Source organism: Dryobates pubescens, chromosome Z, assembly GCF_014839835.1.
Source record: "Dryobates pubescens isolate bDryPub1 chromosome Z, bDryPub1.pri, whole genome shotgun sequence".
Taxonomy (NCBI): Eukaryota; Metazoa; Chordata; class Aves; order Piciformes; family Picidae; genus Dryobates; species Dryobates pubescens.
Window position 1 is genome coordinate 118,508,209 of NC_071657.1, and position 13,252 is coordinate 118,521,460.

The following is a 13,252-nucleotide window of genomic DNA, read 5'->3' on the forward strand; positions in this document are numbered from 1 at the left end:
ACATTACCAGCTTTTTGGCAGTTTTATCAGCTTCAGGAATGGTTGTGGTGATAGAAAATGAGACAAAAGTGTTATGAGGAAATCTGCAAGAAAAAGTTTGCAAGGAAAAGTAGAATTGTGCCCCTTGGCCACTGCTTTCTCCTTTGATGGGAGTGTCTTTGCAACCAATTTTTAATGATTAATGGAGAAATAGCCCTTGAGAAAATTCTCATTAATGCTTTGTCCTGAAAATCTTTGGAGTCTCAAGGGTTTGCACCCTATTTTATGTGGGAAATCTGGACTGTCCCAGAATGGAGCGGAGCTGTGGTAAGGTGCCCTTTTTCCTCTGCCACTGATTTCCTGCACAGCTTCTGGCAGCAACCTTAACTTCCCTGTCACTTCTTGCACATGAACTTTTAAAAATCAGATTTCTTAGTAGGACACTTACTATTTAACATTTGCATCAGTTGTCTAATGTCTCTCCCATCCCCTAGCCCTTTTAGGAGCTACAATGCAGAGGTGAGGCTCGACTTCATGTTTCACCACCGCTTTGCTTCGCTTCGCTTCGCTTCGCTTCGCTTCGCTTCATGTTTCCTGAGGGAAGCAAAGTCTTCTTTCACATTGTTCCAGGGAATGAATACTAAAACTGGCACGAGCCACAGACCTGCAGGGTCTAATTGTCCAGTCCCTTGACTTTGTTGTCCAGGCTTCTTCCCATCGCTATATACTGCAGTCCCTGTTAGCATCCAGATGCAAACACCAGGTCACCAACCCTGGTTGAGTTAGAGAAAAATTTCTAGTTATTCAGCCCAAATTTCCCCTCTGTTGTAATTTCAATGCCTTTGCCTCTTTTCCCATCCCCTCTTCCCTGTCTCCCTGCCAGCACTACCACTGGTCAGAGAGAATCTCTTCTTCCAAGCAGACCCAGGGATAAAAGAGATGCTTGTTCCACAGTCCCTGTCCACCTGAAGGGGATTTATGATGTACTCAGGCCCACAGTATCATCTGCACATCTTCCCAACCCATCCTCCCTCTCCCTGTTCCAGCCTCCCTCCTCCAACTCAGGAGCCATCCCTTTGCTCACCCTCAGCTCTCACCGTGGAAACTCCCCAGTGAACAATTTTTCTCCTTCTCCCTTCAAATATTTGCACACCATTATCACTGCCAGTCACACCCAGGCTGTCATTTGTCCAAACAAAACAGAAGGAGGACGGCCACAGAAGTGGGGCAGATGGACAGAGGCAGGGTGAAATGAGAGCCAGGGGAGCAGTAAGGCCATAATGATAAGGAGAATATAAAACACAGGCTGGGGCTGTCGAATTAAATGAGGGGACTGCTGAGAAGGGCTACTTCAAACCACAGGAGAGGAGTGAAAAGGGATAATATGGAAGCAGGCAGGTGGAGTGATAAGATACAACTAGAAAAAGTCAGACAAATTCACTGTTTTTTTTCATTTTGGAGGACAATGCAAGTGGAAAGAATAATCGATCCCTGATGGGGAGGGCTGGAGAGCGCCAGTGGGGAGATAAGGAGCAAAGAGGTTTTGGAGATGGAAGAATGAGATGGAGAAATGGGTAAAGAGACAGAAGAAAGCAGGACAGGGACATGCAGGAAGAGATGGAGGCTGTCTGAAAGGAGACAGGAGGAAACTAGATGCCAACACTTGATGTCTGCACGTGACACCAAAAGGGGCTGCTGCTGTGTTCATCTAAGGAGAAAAAATTCTCAAATCAGAAGATAGCAAAAGGAAAATAAAACAGCCGAAGGAGGGGAAGGGCCTAGTCCAAAGATTAGAGCTTTGAGTTGGGATTTGAGAGCCTGGCTCAGGCTCATTGCTGTGATGCAGCTCCTGGGTGATGCTCTTGCAGGTACCAAAAATGAAGGAGAGAGGATAGAAGCTGAGCTGTTCCCACAGGGATTTCCCCAGGAAGACCCAGAACTGCCCAGACTTTGCAATTGGCAATAAGTGTATCTGTGTGTTTAGGGAATTTCCCCTCCCTTGGATAGCTGGAAAAAGAATACACTTTATATACTTCACAGCCTACTCTCAGCTAATTCATGATGTCAGCCGTAGCTACTTCTGAATTGGAGGTATTTATAAAGCCACTTTCCTATGTAGCTTTGGCATTTTCCTCACTTGGAGAGCATCTACCCAGCCACCCACTGCCATAAAACTTTTAGGATCAACATCATCTTGCTGCCTATCAAATGTGGCTGAAACTATCCCAAATCAGTGGTGGGCACCAGTAGGTAGTACGATGGGAAGAGGTTTGTTTTGTTAGAATACCAGGCTAAAGGAAAGAAAGATTTAAAAAAAAAAAAAAAAAAGGAAAAAGAAAAAAAGAGAGAGAGAAAAAGAAAAAGAAGGAAACTAAGCCAAACATTTATGATATTTTTCTTTTCCTGCAACTCAAGATTTTTAAGCCAATTTCATGGAAATAGGAAGGAGGGGGGGAAAGGGAAGGCTAGCCCATATTTTTTAGCATGTGAGGTTGGCAGCACAAGGAGTTACCCATTTACCGAACGTGGGAGACAGAGAGGGGGAGAAGCATAAGCTCATCCAGGGATGCTGCGGAAACCCCAGTGAAGAATAGCTATTCTTATATGTTAGCTTCATCACCATGGTATCAGAAAGGAAGAGCATAAGGAGAAATGACAGAAAATGGGGGGGGGAGTAGAGCAGGGTGGCTGGAGAAAGAGAAACAGGAAGGGGAAATTTAAGCTCTTTCCCCAAAGAACAGTATCACCTGATAAATAGTTGATACATGGTCATGCCAGTACCCCAGGCTTACAGACAGAATGATGCTGCTGGGTTCTTCATGCAGCACCCCTTAAAGTACTCCCATATTCGCAAGAACATCTCCAATCCTTAAGGCTGAAGTGGAGTTCATTCAGCCAGCCCTTCCTAAAAGCTCCTAAAATTATATACACATACATATATAGAATCATAGAATTCAGCCTTTGACCATAAACACAGGATGCTTGCAGTCGCCACTCACATAAGCAAAATGTGGGGCAAGAGGCTTCTCCTCTACAGGGGAACAACCTTTTACTTTCTATGTTACTCCCACAGATGTTCTCATCACCTGTATTTATTTCATTTCTGTATCATAGAATCATTTAGGTTGGAACAGACCTTTAAGATCATGGAGTCCAATCATTAACCCAATACTGCCAAGTCCACCACTAAACCATGTTCCTCAGCACCATCTGGTGCACCACCATGCTGAGGTCTTCACCCTGCTGCTTTCTCTGCTTTCCAAGTTTATGGGAAGATGTCCTTCATTCAGGTATATCATGACTGATCTTTCTTACTCTCCTCATTGTTTTGGTTACCTTCCACCGTACTCCCAAAACATCCCATGCTCCTTTCACGAGTCTGTCTATCCCCAATTCCCCCCCCCACCTACTTCCTGCCCATTTCTCTTTCCACTCAATGTTCTTCAGTTCTTCCACTGGTGTCCCAGATCATCCCATGATACTTTTGAGATTGTCCATTCCAAATTCCTTCCCACCTACTTCTTTCCCATTTGTCTCTCCACCCAGAGCTCTCCAGCTACAGAGACTATCTTGCATTGTGAAGTTGCTCAGCACTTCAAGGCTTTTAAATAGAACAACTCAATATTATCTCTTTAAACCTGAGTCCTTTTGTGCAGCTCCTGGTACCAATGTCTTCATTGGGACCCTTAAATTAAACAGCTCCTGTCTCTTTCTTAGAAGCCATTTGACTTCTCACCCAAGCAACCTGGCAGCATCATCCCTCCCCACTCCCCTTCCACCTCCTAACACTATTTTTGTGCAAATCCCCACTGAAGAAATAAAAGCTGCTGGAGGTGTTAACTAGCCATGTGTTGTAACCCTTTGTAATCTGGGGAGCCCCACTCAAATGTAGAGAGATAATGTTAATGGAGTGATGCATTTTATCTGATCTTGCACTGTCTCTGAATGATAAACATGGAGGCAAAGCTCAAGCATTTAATCAAAAATAAACCACCTCAACATGCTGTGTATTTTTTTTTTTTGTCCTCCCAAAGAAGCAAAGCTTGGTCCTGTCACAGTGTGTTATTTTGCCAGCATTATCTCTGTTATTTCTAAATAATTCCATTTAGTGCTGGTGATGGGTAGGAGGGCTGAGATACAAAATCAAATTAATTAGAGTGACCCAACAAACTTGTGTTTGCACTGCGAGATTCAACATGGCAGCAAATCTAGCTGAGAACAAATTGCATTCAAATTAATTTAAGGAAAATAATTTGGGGCATATCAGGTTTATTTAGGATCAATTTTAATAAGCTAAAATAAAGTGGAGGTAGTGGGTGATACCATCAGCCAGTCAAAAGCCAGCTTTGATAGAGGTTTCCACAGCTGAATGACAGTTACTTGCGAAGCCATTATTGGAAAAGCTGCTTTTTGGAATGGCTTGGACAATTGAAAGAGCACCTCAATTACAGCTGCTGGAAATATTAGTAATGAATAAATTATCCAGTAGGGTTGACCCTCCCTTCCTTCACATCATTTCCAAATAATTAAATCCCTTGCCACGGTTTGAGACATTGTATTAAATTCACCTGCGTCGAAAGGGATGAGCCCTGCATCCTGCATTTGCCTGGTGCAAAGGGCAGTGTTGCATGTTCTGATAGACCAACCGTGAGATTTTGGGGGAGTTTCCAAAGTAGGGTTATGTTTTAGAAGCCTTTCCTTCCTGGTTGTTCTCATACAGGCTAGATATGCTGTAACATAGCAGGACCAGCAGGATATGTAAGTCTTCATGCCCAGAGAAGATGCATTCATGTTTGGCCATCTCCTGTCTGTATTCCAGAACATCAGGAATACATGATTCAAAAGACACATCCAAAGCAGTGTGGACAGCAGGTCAAGGGAGGAGATTCTGCCCCACTACTCCATTCTGTTGAGACCCCACCTGCAATGCTGGAGCCAGCTCTAGAGTCCTCAGCACAGGATAGACATAGACCTATTGGAGTGAGATCAGAAGAGGCCATAATGATCCAAGGGCTGGAACCCCTCTACCATGAGGACAGGCTGAGAGAGTTGGGGTTGTTCAGCCTGGTGAAAAGAAGGCTCCAGGGAGACCTTAACACAGTCTTTGAGTACTTAAAAGAGACTATAATAAAGATAGGGACAGACTTTTGAGCAGGGCCTATTGTGACAAGAGAAAGCATAATGATTTTAAAATAAGAGAGGGAGATTTAGATTAGATCCAAGAAATAAACTTTTTACAAGGAGAGTGATGAAACACTGGCCCAGGTTGCCCAGAGAAGTAGTAGATGCCCCTGGAAACCTTCCAGATCAGGTTGGACAGGGATCTGAGCAATATGATCTAGTTGAAGGTGTCCATTCTCACTGCAGGAGGGTTGTAGTAGACCTTTAAAGGTCTTGTCCAATCCAAATCATTCCATGTTGCTACAATTCTAAATCATCAGAAGTTAAACAGCATCAGATCAGCCTTAGTTGAAAGAGGTGAAGGCATGGGGAGCATCAGGTATATTTCTTATTGAATATGGACCTGTCCTGGATGCTCTGCATCCATGCTTTTCTTCAGACGAGAGTCAGCTATTCTTGCTGAGACTGGAAGCACTTCAGTACAGGAGCTTACTCCTTCATCACAGCAGAGTGAATTAAATGAGGTTCTTCTCTAGGGTAAGTTTGGACTACAAAGGATGAGATTGTTTACAGTGAAGGTAGCAAGATGCTGGCCCAGGTTGCCCAGAGAGGTGGTAGAAGCCCCATCCCTGGAAACATTGAAGGTCAGGTTGGATGTAGCTCTGAGGATCCTGGTCCGGTTGAAGACATCCCTGCTGACAGCAGGGGAGTTGGCCTAGATGATTTTTAAAGGACCTCTCCAACCTGAAGCATTATGTGATTCTGTGATTCTATGCCTGTGAGCAGAATCACCCACCCCCACAGAAACCTCAGCTGTACTTTCACCCACCACAGGAGGAACAAAATAGACTGGGATAAAGCCACACACAACTAAAATTAGATTTTAATCTGTTTATAGTTTCCCTCATGCTGCACTGGCTGCACCAGGACATCCAAAGAAACACAATTTCCTCCAGGACACAAGTCCCTCAGGGGATGTTCTGCCAGCACATTTTTATTATCCTGATTTTAGTGTCACTTTCACTCCGTCCCTATTATCCTTTGCCTCATAGGAGATCATCATCTGATGGCCAATATTTGGTGATACCTGCCTCTTACCACTAGAGCCGAATGAGCATGTGATTGCAAATGGTAGATGCCAAGCCATAAGAAATTATAGATATTTAAAGGCTTCTCAGTGAATTATGTCTCTTTAATCAAGGGCTTTTAACATTTAATTAAAAAGCTACAGGAGCTGTCCTTCTTTCTGAGACATCCATCTATGGTTGGGGGAATTAGACAACATGAAACTCAATAAATACCACACATCCTGGGATTTCAGCCCTCACTAGAGCAGAGGCAGAGAGGGTGGGCACCAAGAGAAATAAAATACCCCTTTTCTTATAATTTTAAGCTCCTGCAGTAATTTAAGATGATAAATTAACCCCTGTTATTTTCAAGGAGCTTTGGAAACCATGAAAGATTCATCAGAGCATCTTGCAGAGGAAACCTATCTTGCAACAGAAAGAAGAGTCAAACGGAGAAGATGGTGACCAAGGCCAAGATTGTCCTACTCTCCATCCCTCCTGATTCCTTTTGATGTTCTCCTGACAAGTGGAAGATTGTTTTTCAAATCCCTGCTGTAGCTGTGAGAGGAGAGAATTTGCATTCAGGCCACTTAAAAGATGGTAATCCCTGTCATGCAGCTCAAGCAGCACCCTTCTGCAGATATCCCTCAGCTGAATGTCAGGGACTGTCATGCCTTGGAAAAAAAATGTCTAAATCATGGCCAACAAGGCCAAGAGCATCCTGCCTTGGATCAGCAATAGTGTGACCAACAGGACCAGGGCAGTGATTGTTCCCTTCTACAAGGCACTTCTGAGGCCACACCTCAGATAATGGGTTCAGTTTTGGTCCATTCATTACAAGAAGGACATTAAGATGCTGGAGTGTGCCCAAAGAAGAGCAATGAGCTGGTGAAGGGTCTAGAGAACAAGGCTTGAGAGAAGCAGCTGTGGGAAATGCAGTTGTTGAGCTTGAAGAAAAGGCAGTTGAGGGGAGACCTTCTCACTCTCTACAACTACCTGAAAGGAGACTGGAGCCAGGTGGGGTTCAGTCTCTTTTCCCACATAGCAGGTGATAGGACAAGAGGAAACAGACTCAAGGTTCACTAGGGAAGGCTTAGGTTGGACATTAGGAGCAATCCATTCACCAAAAGGGTTGTCCAGCCCTGGAACAGGATGCCCAGGGCAGTGGTGGAGTCCCCATCCCTGGAGAGATTTGGAAGTTGTGTAGAATAGAACAGAATAGAATAGAATAGAATAGAATAGAATAGAACAGAACAGGTTGGAAGAGACCTTCAAGATCATCACGTCCAATCTACAATCCAACACCACCTAATCAACTAAACCATGCAACCAAGCACCCTATCAAGTCTCCTCCTGAGCACCTCTAGTGATGGTGACTCCACCACCTCCTCGGGCAGCCTATTCCAATGGGCAATCTGTCTGTGTAAGGAATGTGGTTTAGTGGTGAGTTGGAATTGCTGGGTTAACAGTTGGACTTGATGACCTTACAGGTCTTTTCCAACCTAAACAATTCTATGATTGTATTATTTTAATATTCCCCAAAAGGCTGCTGAGCATCAAAGGAGGCTCTGAGGTGAGTATCTTAAATAAAAACATCTTCAGTTAAATGAGATGAATCCTACCCTGTGACTGATGCAGCAGAAGAAAAATTACTCTGAGAGCTTCTTGCTGGGACACTTTGTACATTGTTCCTGCTCAGTGAACATTTTATGATTTCTAAAGAGCAGAAATCAATGAAGGAAAAAATGAAGAATCTCTACCCCCACACCAATGTCCCCATGGCTGGGCAGTCTATGAACTTGTGTCACCTACAGTCACAGGCTTAAAAAGTCCTTCTACTGTTGCCAAAACAGCCCAGGAAGAAATTGCATTAATTTTCCTGGCAATTTTATGATATGCCTGAAATAAAAACAACTGCCAATTTAATCTCATTTGTATGCTGCATGGTGGAGATGGATCAGGAAGGCTCAATTTTGCACCAAAAGGCTGTTGACCTTGAGATGTGAGATCTCCACTTGCACTGTTTCTCTTCTTGAATCTGGACATAGTTTTGGAGATGTTTGCATTAAGGGCTGTGTCTCATTATGTGAGTGCTGCTGGTGGGACAGAGCTGTGATCTTGGCTGTGGCCTCTGCAGCTCTTCCAGCATAAATAATAATTTCCATCCCATCTATTCTTTTATTTGCCACTGATCTATATTAAACAGTTGGTGATTACTACATTTATGGGTGATTATTGCACTTAGGCGGTATTAAATCTGAATGTTTATTTATCTTTATGTGGTCTCTGTGTACATGTTTGCCTGGCTTTTAACTTCATGTATCACAGAGTTCCTTAATTACAAAATCAATAAATTTGTAAAAGTTTTGACTGTTGCATAGATAGAAACCCACACAACGGCCATGTCTATGCAACAATGATTCTTATCTCAAGCTTGTAGCAGCACATAAAGCTCAGCTACAGCAATCAACAGACTTTTTTGGTTTGTTTTGGGGTGTTTTGTGGTTGGCTTTTTGTGTGCTAGTGGCAATTAATTCTTTGTTAGCTTGGCTCATTCTCTGTTTCTCATCAAAGCTTTCCCTCTGCAAGCTGTTCTCGGGCAGACTCACACTGTGCTGGAGGCCTGTTGACTTCAGTGAAAGTCATGATTAGTGAAAGTCATAGAAACATAGAATCATAGAATCAGTAAAGTTGGAAAAGACTTCCAAGATCATCAAGTCCAACCATCAACTGAACACCACCATGCTCACTGAACCATTTCCCCAAGTGCCATGTCTTTTGAACACCTCCAGGGGTGGTGACTCCACCACTTCCCTGGGCAGCCCACTCCTTCAGTAATGAAATCTTTCTTGCTATCCAATCTAACCTTCCCCTGCTGCAATTTGGAGCCACCTTCTCCCATCCTATTGCTAGTCATTTGAGAGAAGGGACCAACCCCACCTCACCATACCCTACTGTCAGACAGTCCCACAGACGTACCCTGCCCTGTGAATGAATTAGATCAAGTTGAACGTCAAAACGCTCTCTCCATCACTCTGCAGATGAAGCACACTTGTTTGATGAAGGTTTTGCTTTCATTACTGCTTCACCATAGCTGTGTCTCCATTTCCCCCATAGGGTTGTAGTAATATGGGAGCATGTTAAAATCAACATTTCATAAAATCATAGAATCAGTGAGGTTGGAAAAGACCTCAGAGATCATCCAGTCCAACCTATCATGCAACACCTCATGACTACCAAACCATGGCTTCAAGTGCCATGTGCAATCCCCTCTTGAACACCTCCAGGGACGGTGACTCCACCACCTCCCTGGGCAGCACATTCCAGTGGCCAATCACTCTTTCTGGGAAGAATTTTCTCCTTACCTCGAGCCTAAACTGGTCAGGCAGGATCTGTCTTTCCTGAATCCATGCTGACTGGGCCTGATCCCTTGGCCATCCTGTACGTGCTGTGTGATTGCACTCAAGATGACCTGTTCCATAATCTTGCCTGGCACTGAGGTCAGGCTGACAGGTCTGTAATTCCCTGGCTCATCCAACCGGCCCTTCTTGTGGATGGGCATCACATTGGCCAGCTTCCAGTCATCTGGGACCTCTCCAGTGAGCCAGGACTGTTGAAAAATGATGGAGAGTGGCTTGGCCAGCTCATCTGCCAGCTCTCTCAGCACCCTAGGATGGATCCCATCCAGTCCCATGGACCTGTGGGGATCCAAGCGGCTAAGGAGGTCTCTAAGTACTTCCTCCTGGATCACAGGGGAACTATACTGCTCCCTGCCTCCATCTGCCAGATCAGGAGGCCAGCTGTCCAGAAGACAACCTATCTTGCTATTAAAAATTGAGGCAAAGAAGGTGTTAAGTACCTCTGCCTTTTCCTCATCTTTTGCTACCACATTTCCATCTGTGTCCACTAAAGAGTGGAGGTTGTCCCTGCCCCTACTCTTGCTATTAAGATATTTATAGAAGGACTTTTTGTTTCACAGCAGAGGCCAGCCTAAGCTCTAAATGGGCTTTTGCCTCCCTAATTTTTTTCCTACATGACCTAGCAACATCCTTAAACATTCCATGGGTTACCTCACCTTTCTTCCAAAGATGACACACCCTCTTTTTTTCCCCTTAGTTCCTTTAGAAGCTCATTGCTACATCATAGTTTTCCTGATCAACCAAGACTTCCAGTTCCTCTTGTTTGTTACCCACACTGCATGCATTGGTGTACATGCACTTCAGCTGGGCTGCTGATTTCTCAACTAACTATAGTTTATGTCCCTCTCTCTCCTCTCCAGAGAGACTGGTTTTACCACCCACCCCCTTCAAACCTAGTTTAAAGCCCTCCCAGTACCAAAAGTCCCGCAGCTCCTCCAGGCAATTAAAACCTGTGAACTGATAAATACATCAGGAGATGCCTACTGCCTGGCCCTTATTGCTGCCTGCCGTTGATGAGGAGCTGCAAACCTCCCATAGAGGCAGGAGCTGCAGTAACTCAGGTAAACACCAGCTAATCAACCACCAGCATTAAAGAAGCATAGTCAGGTGATGACCCCAATTTCTTTTATTCCAGGCTATATTTCTCAAGCAGCAGCTCAAACCATCTCTTACACTTTCTTTCTTTGCCACTTACATCTAATTAGGATCTGTGCTCACAAGGAGCAGAAGTGTCTGTAATTAAACCAAACCTCAGTGCTGTGAGTGAGATGTTGGGAAAAGATCACTTAGATGGCTGAGTGTGGGAATTTTTAGCATGCTGGAGGCCAGGGATTCGGTAGGAAGTGATCACCAGGTCTCTCTCACCATGGACAAAAGGCTGGTACGAGTCCTAGAAATGCAAGTCAATAGGAACACATGCTCTTTTCCAAAGTGTTGCCCAAGGGATGGGTCTGGAGTCAGGTCCCAGAGTTGCTATTGATTGTTACGGCCAGAATTTCTTTGGTATCTCATGTGTGGGCTTAATCAAACTGCCAGACAGCACCAAGCTCAGCATCTTTAGCTTTGCAAACCAATTTAACCTCTGTTTTTCAGGGGGGAACTGAGGGAGAAGAGGAAAGCAACATATGCATACAACATTAACTCTCCCTAAAAATGTGGTATTTACCCCAGTGTAAATGTACTCCATGTCAGTAGAGCAGAGTAGTTAGTAATTACAGTATGATGTTTTGGAATGTGCACATCTCAGAGTAGCCTGGAGTACTGATTGCTTTTTAAAAATCTCATCTTTAGCACACTAGTTCCCCTCATACAAAATACCATAGAATCACAAAATTATTTTGATTGAAAAACACCTTGAAGATTGCTGAGTCCAACCATCAACCCAACACCCACTACCCTCACTGAACCATGTCCTAAAGTGCCATGTCTATGCATCTTTTTAATGACTCCAGGAATGGTGACTCCACCATCTCCCTGGGCAGCCTGTTCCAATTCCTGACCAACACAAACATGTTAAATCTCTTGCAGACTTCGGCTGGTGATTCAAAAAATTGTTTTAAAAGTAAAGAGGGAGGGGATTCTGCCCCCCTGCTCCCCTCTGCTGAGACCCCACCTGCACTGCTGGGGCCAGCTCTGGAGTCCTCAGCATGGAAGAGACACGGAACTGTTGGAGCAAGTCCAGAGAAGGCCATAAAAAAATTTTCAAGGGCTGGAAGCCCTCTGCTATGAGGACAGTCTGAGACAGCTGGGGTTGTTCAGCTCAGAGGAGAGAAGGCTTCAGGGGAACTTATTGTGGCCTTGCAGTACTTAAAGAAAGGCTGTGAGAAAGATGGGGACAGACTTTTTAGCAGGGCCTTCTGTGGCAGGACAAGGGCTGATGGTTTCAAACTAAAAGAGGGAGATTTAGACTGGATTTAAGGAGGAATGCTTTTCACAGTAAGGGTGGTGAGACCCTAGACCAGGTTGCCCAGAGAAGTAGTAGATGCCCTGTTCCCAGAAGTATTCAAAGTTAGATTGAATGGTGCTCTGAGCAGCTTGATCCAGTTGATGATGTCCCTGCTGACTGCATGGGTGTTGGACTAGCTAATCTTTAAAGGTCCCTTCCAACCTAAACCATCCTGTGATTATATGATTCTAATTTAGCCAAAATGTATTCAGTATCAGTAGGCAGCCCTCACTCTATCCAGTCTCAACCTGAAGCTACCTTTTTCATGTTAAATCAGGAACAGCAAGGGGTTATAATAGCTACACTTGGGTAAGATGAAAATGGGAGAGAAAGAGTCCCAGATCCAATTGTAATGCTAAGGGAAACACAGGAGCATAATTGATGTCCAAAAGCAGCCTGTGGATGTAAGTCCCTGCTTAGAGCCCAGGCCTGCAAGTCAGGTGTCGCTGGGTCTCTGTGGCCCTGCGTGGCCAGAAACTTAATATTACAACTGGCTGGATAGCCTCAACGGGTTGTAATTTTGTTACAACATTAAAGCACACCAGTGGTGGAGGTATCCCAGGGACTGTGTAATTTGAAAAAGACACATTCCAGCAATGCCTTTTTTTCCCCTTGGAAAGAAAAGCTGATCTTAATGGTTTCAATTATTTTCAATCACTGCCCTAGGACGATGCCGAGTTTCAAATATGGGCAGGAAATTATTTCAAAGGCAACATTAAATGTATGTTTACAGACTAAAATATGTATAAATGCAGACCTCAAGAAATGGACTGTAAAGAATTGCATGAAGCTAATTCCACCAAGGGAGGGAAAAAGTCCACAAGTTCACTCACATGGTCTGTAAGGTTAATGCAGTCCTTCACTGGGAATATTTTCTTTTCAAACTAGAGCAGGGTAGATTTAGGTTGGACATCAGGAGGAAGTGCTTTACAATGAGGGTGGTAAAATATTGGAAGAGGACTGCCCAGAGAGGTGATAGAGACCCCCAGCTCTGAAGACATTCAACACCAGATGTGATGGCACGCTGAGTAATGTGATATAGTTACAGAATGCTCACTGCAGAGGGGTTGGACAAGATGACCTTCAAGGCTGCCTTCCAATCTGATGCATTCTCCGATTCTCTGATTCCACCCAAAGAACTCTTGTCCAACTATTTTTCTGAAGTAAATTGCACATCTGTTAGATACCAGATTAAAAGCTTGCCTGCATGTAGCTTGCTT